This window comes from Sinocyclocheilus rhinocerous, unplaced genomic scaffold (assembly GCF_001515625.1).
Source record: "Sinocyclocheilus rhinocerous isolate Xijiao unplaced genomic scaffold, SAMN03320098_v1.1 scaffold636, whole genome shotgun sequence".
NCBI lineage: Eukaryota > Metazoa > Chordata > Actinopteri > Cypriniformes > Cyprinidae > Sinocyclocheilus > Sinocyclocheilus rhinocerous.
This window is the reverse complement of record NW_015660893.1, coordinates 362,042-368,790: the sequence shown is the minus strand read 5'-3', so window position 1 is coordinate 368,790 and position 6,749 is coordinate 362,042. Positions and strand designations below refer to the sequence as shown.

The 6,749-nt window shown below is 37.9% G+C and overlaps 1 protein-coding gene across 1 annotated transcript in view; it reads left to right on the top strand.

The window, feature by feature from the left end:
- Positions 1–1,490: 1,490 nt before the first annotated feature.
- Positions 1,491–6,749, top strand: part of LOC107726080 (disheveled-associated activator of morphogenesis 2-like) — an 82,046-nt gene continuing 76,787 nt past the window's right edge. The window contains 1 exon segment of the mRNA XM_016535556.1: positions 1,491–1,723. The gene's annotated coding sequence lies outside the window, so the exon portion shown is untranslated.

Genomic DNA, 6,749 nt, shown 5'->3' with positions numbered 1-6,749 from the left:
AGTGCCTCAAGATCCTTATGTTCTTCCAATCATTTAACGCTTTTTTTTTTTTTTTAAAGTAGGCCTATATTTCTTCAAACACATTAAATATTGAACGCTTTTTAGTTAGGTAATTTCATCTGCATCTATACTTATACTTAATTTTTACTTATATATAATTCATGGAAAATTTGCTATGCTTAAGTAGAAGATTTCTGCCACCTGGTAGAAATACAAATACTATTGAAATGAATTTCATGATATTCCCACTATAACCACTAGATTGCAGCAGAGGATAATTCATTGTCTCATTTACCATTTCCACTCCGTAATATAGCTCTTTTCACATGCTTTGATTTTGGATTTATATTTAGATATTATAAAATCACTATTATAATATTTAAAAATCACCTCTTTGTCAAAGTTCAGCATTGTTTTATACGAAGTATTAAGTAGCAAGAATTAAAAAAATAAATAAATAAACTCTACTTGATCTACTTGAATCACACAATTGGCCTATTTTGTATTCAAAATGGCAATTTTCGGCGAAAGGTGGCTTGTTTGTATCCTTGTTAATAATCTCAGTTCCTCTCAAATGTAAATCAAACACCCATTCACAAACATAGCGTGACTTTTTTTTATTCATTTTGGTCATGTGACTCTGTCTGTACCAATAATGTGTCGAAGGGTGAGCGGTTGATATGTACTCAGTTTATTATACATTTTTGAACTCATTAAAAATGCTAAAAACCGTTAAATACATTTTTTTCATTACATTCTTTTTTAACAACTAAGCTTTTGATTATTTATAACGTTTTATTAAAGAAGATTTTCACAAAATGATTTCGGCAAAATGGCGCCACTCTCTGTGCGGCGACCCAGTGCACTGCATATACTGCATACCCCCTTTTTGCGCCACTGCATATGACACAATACACAGTGAAATATATCTGTGCTAAACTTCTTTGCCTCTAACCCAATGGAAAATTAATATGAATGGCTCACGATAGACATTTAGTTTCCTAGTGTGAAATTTAGTTGCATATGTGAGTGATTTACTCACAATGTTGATTTATATAATAAGGATGTAGCAGTGTAAATCTGACATTCAGCTGAGATTTTTTGGGTCATGCACTCAATTTAGATCTGCTTGACAAACAATCTCAATGCTGCTAGTTCTTATTAGACATCAACATACGCAAGTCTATAAAAATGGTGAGAACATGCAGGAATTGAGTTCCCTAATTTCCGGTCTTTTCTTCTTGCAGCCTAGATTGGGAATATGACTAGAAGGAGGCTTTAGTGACATTAGGAGTGTCATTACTTCTCATGCTGCTTTCTCACTCCATTTCTTCTCATGCTGGTTTACAGATATACAAATGCATGCTGTCATGTGCTAAGCCTGAATTCCAGAGAAGGGGAGAGGGAGGGGAGGGAGTGAGAGAGCAATGTGAGAGAGGGAGGGAGCAATGTCAACAGCTTTGATTCCAGCACAGTCAGCTGAAATCCAGACTCTGGCGCAGTAGCACTCAGGTTGCTCTGGCGTGGAAGTGTCAGTTTGCTTTTATATACTCTTTTAAGCACAGATTTAACAACAGTTGAAAAGAAAAGAAAAGAAAAGAAAAGAAAAGAAGTAAGTCTGAGAGGATTTGGATGTCTACATTTAAAGGGCACTAGAAAATATTCTGGTTGACAGTGAATAGGACAAGGATGAGATATCCAAAAGGGGTGGTCTCTGAAGTGGGTAAGTACTTGCATCCTTCCATCTTAGTGCATTTAATGTTTTAAACCCTTTTTATAAAATCAAATGCTCATCTTTAGTGCATCAAATACATTTTACATTAAGAAGCAATATTATGTGAGGACTGTTTAAATGGCAGATGTAAGCTGTCAGTCAAAAAAGAAAGTGTGTGGCTGTTTCTGCTGCCTGTGACAACACCATGACTGACATATCTATATCAGGTCTGGGGAGGGAGCGGCATGTTGAAAAACTAAGGATAAGAATTAAAGAATGATTATTGGTAACACTTTATTTTACATTGTCCTTGTTATACACATGACATGTACTTACTATTATAATAACAATAAATGATGCATAATTACATGCAAGTAACCCTAAGACAAACCCTAATCCTAACCATATAGTAAGTACATGTAATTAATTTTACTCAGTACTTAAATGTATAATTACACAGTAACAAGGACACCTTAAACTAAAGTGTAACAGTTTATTTTAGGATAATGCAAAACTCCACCCCTGGTCCATAATGTCATGAGCATCTGATCATCTATCACAGAGCTAAGCAAAATGTGCTAATGACATGCAAAGTCCGGATGTTGGGACATGCTGTCAACTAGTGCTTTCTGACTTTAGGAGAATCTCCCAAGTTTCTGGTATCTGTTCAGTACACCTTAGTGTGTCTGTTCTCCTTGTTGAGGGTGTTTGGTCAGTCGTAAGTCTTTTAGATGGTAAGAACAGAGTTGAGCACTCTTATCAGGAAATACAATTCCACTAACAACAAAAGCCAATGCACTTTAAAGCAGAGCTAAGTGGTTCTCCATAGCTGCCACTGTTCAACAAACAGGAATAGCCATCCTAATCTTGCACAGTTGGTTGATTTAAGATGCCTCACATGAACAAGGTTCATCTCACCAGTAGTGCATGGTCTTTAGGACCTCTGTCCTTCATCATGCAGCTGTTAACGTTTCACCTTGCAACGCTTCATGTTTGGAGTTTTGAGTTACGTTATGGACTTTGGAATGGGATATTATATGACAAGTCTTTTCAGTTCCTCGTGGTAAATCAGAAAGAAAGAAACATGCAAATCATAAAATACAGGGTGTTTTCTTAGTTTTACTCTCTTCTGCTGCAGAGCATTAGGAGTGCAAGGGAACTGTTCTGATTGACAATGTTTTTGAGGTCAGGGTAGACATACACATTGCCTGTCATTGTGCCTGGTTGAATTTGACAACAGAGCAAGCAATACAATTCCTTCAACAATCAAATGTGTGGTCACCACTCTTTGATGTAGTTGCCAATCAGCTTTTGTGACCCTGTTTTGCTTCCATTTCCAGAGCAAAAGCGGGATCATAGATCAGAGTTTAACATTTTTTTTTTAATTATGCGTTGTTAACTTGCCTTAATGCTTTTACAGATTTGAATGTGTGACATCAATGGGATTTGGACCAAATAAGGAAATTTCCACACACAATGAGATGCTCAGTGACATACGGGAAAAGCTCTGTATGATGTAATGGAATGTTGAACATCTAACTAACCGGTGACTCTGGCTATAAATATTGTCCAGTTCATATCAGTCAATCATCTATATGTGGGAGTCTCAGCGATGGTAATGTCTGCTTGGGAAAAAGTAGGTCAGTAGTACTAGGCTACATGTTTGAGAGTGTCCTGAATTCCACCTCATGCCCGCATCCTGTAAACATCTGTTTCTGGCGGGCTGATTGTAAAAATGCATTGGTTATTTTCGGGCAGATACCTTTAGGAAACCTGTAGTGTGGAGCGCTAAAGATCTGGAAAGATCCGAAAAAAGTGTTCTCGATAGGATTGGAAGACTTCAGGGAATGATTAAGTGAGGCTGAATAATGTACATCAGCAGTTTCAGTTAGTAACTTTTCACTTCAAATTTGTTGTGACTTTACAAGTTAACTTATAAAAATGCTTGTAACATATAGGGGTGTCCCCGACTAAGGATTTACATAGTCAAATTGGAATTTTCGAATCTTGCCGATAGTTGACTGATAGTCAAATCATATGTTTGGGGATGGGGCAAATTACATTACCAAGAGTCAAGTCAGACATTCGACAGTCATAAATACTGACGTTAACACACAGGGAAAATGTGTAACGGACGCCTCACAGATACAAACGGGGTAAATAATGTTAATGTTTTGATTAAAAGATAGTTAACATTAAACGTCAGCGAAACCCTAAGAATTCACAACATTTTTACAAGTGCTCTCATAACGTTATGTCACAGTAGGCCTAGTTATTTATGTTCTGCATTTCTGTTTTGAGCTGCGCGCGCTGAAGATGACCAGTAGAATGAATATGAGCAGGTTTTTAATCAATGGGATTTAACTCATTTATCTCATATAGAATACGCTTTGCTATTTATACAACAACTTTAATATTACGACTTATAGGCTATCTGCACAAAATGCCTCGAATGCACATGAACATGAACTCCTTTTGTGGACATGTTCTTCACGCAACAATGTGCCGAAACACGGCAACTAAACTCTAAAAATTCACAGCATTTTATTATAATAGTGTTCTCATTATAATATTATGTATATGACAGTCCCAGTCATAGTTATCAACCCCTTAACTGACAAAGATCGGCGACGGCCTCAGATTACTGTTGTTTCATGATCAAAGCACGTTAAAACATCACACTCTTACTTGATCTGGACAAACGGTGCATCAGTAGAAAGATAAAAGACTTTAGCTACGATATTTGACCCCCGTTTTTTTTTTTTTTTTTTGATAAAACATTGTTGCAGTGACAGTAGTTTAATTTATGTCAGGAGTGCAAAATAATAAATGTGTATGTGTCATATAGAAATTCACCACGCATTCATATTCAGTCACGTCTGCAGAGGTTTATTTGTGTTCACAAAGCTTCACTGAACAGCGTCTTATCAGTGGCGTGCGGTGGTGTTTTAAAATGAGGAGGCAGTTATATACATATACAGTGGGTACGGAAAGTATTCAGACCCCCTTAAATTTTTCACTCTTTGTTATATTGCAGCCATTTGCTAAAATCATTTAAGTTAATTTTTTTTCCTCATTAATGTACACACAGCACCCCATATTGACAGAAAAACACAGAATTGTTGACATTTTTGCAGATTTATTAAAAAAGAAAAACTGAAATACCACATGGTCCTAAGTATTCAGACCCATTGCTCAGTATTTAGTAGAAGCACCCTTTTAATCTAATACAGCCATGAGTCTTTTTGGGAAAGATACAACAAGTTTTTCACACCTGGATTTGGCGATCCTCTGCCATTCCTCCTTGCAGATCCTCTCCAGTTCTGCCAGGTTGGATGGTAAACGTTGGTGGACAGCCATTTTTAGGTCTCTCCAGAGATGCTCAATTGGGTTTAAGTCAGGGCTCTGGCTGGCCCATTCAAGAACAGTCACAGAGTTGTTGTGAAGCCACTCCTTCATTATTTTAGCTGTGTGCTTAGGGTCATTGTCTTGTTGGAAGGTAAACCTTCGGCCCAGTCTGAGGTCCTGAACACTCTGGAGAAGGTTTTCGTCCAGGATATCCCTGCACTTGGCCGCATTCATCTTTCCCTCGATTGCAACCAGTCATCCTGTCCCTGCAGCTGAAAAACACCCCCACAGCATGATGCTGCCACCACCATGCTTCACTGTTGGGACTGTATTGGACAGGTGCCTGGTTTTCTCCACACATACCGCTTAGAATTAAGGCCAAAAAGTTCTATCTTGGTCTCATCAGACCAGAGAATCTTATTTCTCACCATCTTGGAGTCCTTCAGATGTTTTTTAGCAAACTCCATGCGGGCTTTCATGTGTCTTGCAATGAGGAGAGGCTTCCGTCGGGCCACTCTGCCATAAAGCCCCGACTGGTGGAGGGCTGCAGTGATGGTTGACTTTCTACAACTTTCTCCCATCTCCCGACTGCATCTCTGGAGCTCAGCCACAGTGATCTTTGGGTTCTTCTTTACCTCTCTCACCAAGGCTCTTCTCCCCCGATAGCTCAGTTTGGCCAGACGGCCAGCTCTAGGAAGGGTTCTGGCCGTCCCAAACGTCTTCCATTTAAGGATTATGGAGGCCACCGTGCTCTTAGGAACCTTAAGTGCAGCAGAAAGTTTTTTGTAACCTTGGCCAGATCTGTGCCTTGCCACAATTCTGTCTCTGAGCTCTTCAGGCAATTCCTTTGACCTCATGATTCTCATTTGCTCTGACATGCACTGTGAGCTGTAAGGTCTTATATAGACAGGTGTGTGGCTTTCCTAATCAAGTCCAATCAGTATAATCAAACACAGCTGGACTCAAATGAAGGTGTAGAACCATCTCAAGGATGATCAGAACAAATGGACAGCACCTGAGTTAAATATATGAGTGTCACAGCAAAGGGTCTGAATACTTAAGACCATGTGATATTTCAGTTTTTCTTTTTTAATAAATCTGCAAAAATGTCAACAATTCTGTGTTTTTCTGTCAATATGGGGTGCTATGTGTACATTAATGAGGAAAAAAAATTAACTTAAATGATTTTAGCAAATGGCTGCAATATAACAAAGAGTGAAAAATTTAAGGGGGTCTGAATACTTTCCGTACCCACTGTAACCTCTAAATATGGTGGTTTTTTTCTGGCGGTATTTTGTGATTTATGGAGCGATTAAAAGAGAGATCCCCTCAGTAAAAGCCTTTAACTCTAATATGTAAAAAAAAAATTGGACCAGGCTTTATGCAATGTTCAGTTTATTATTCTGGAAATATATGCAAATGAGTGCATATTTAATTAGATAATGCAACGTTTGCATATGTGAACATAATGTTACAGAAAACTTAAAGGCTTCATTTGGCCAAAAAATTTAAATTGTCATCATTTCCTTACATCAAGTTGTTCCAAACCTGTATGAGTGTTTGAGCACAGAAAAATATATTTTGAAGAGTGTAGGTAACCAAACAGTTGATGGTAGCCATTGTATTTTTGCATACTGTGGCTACTGTAAACCATAAACTGTTTGGTTACCAACATTCTTCAAAATAT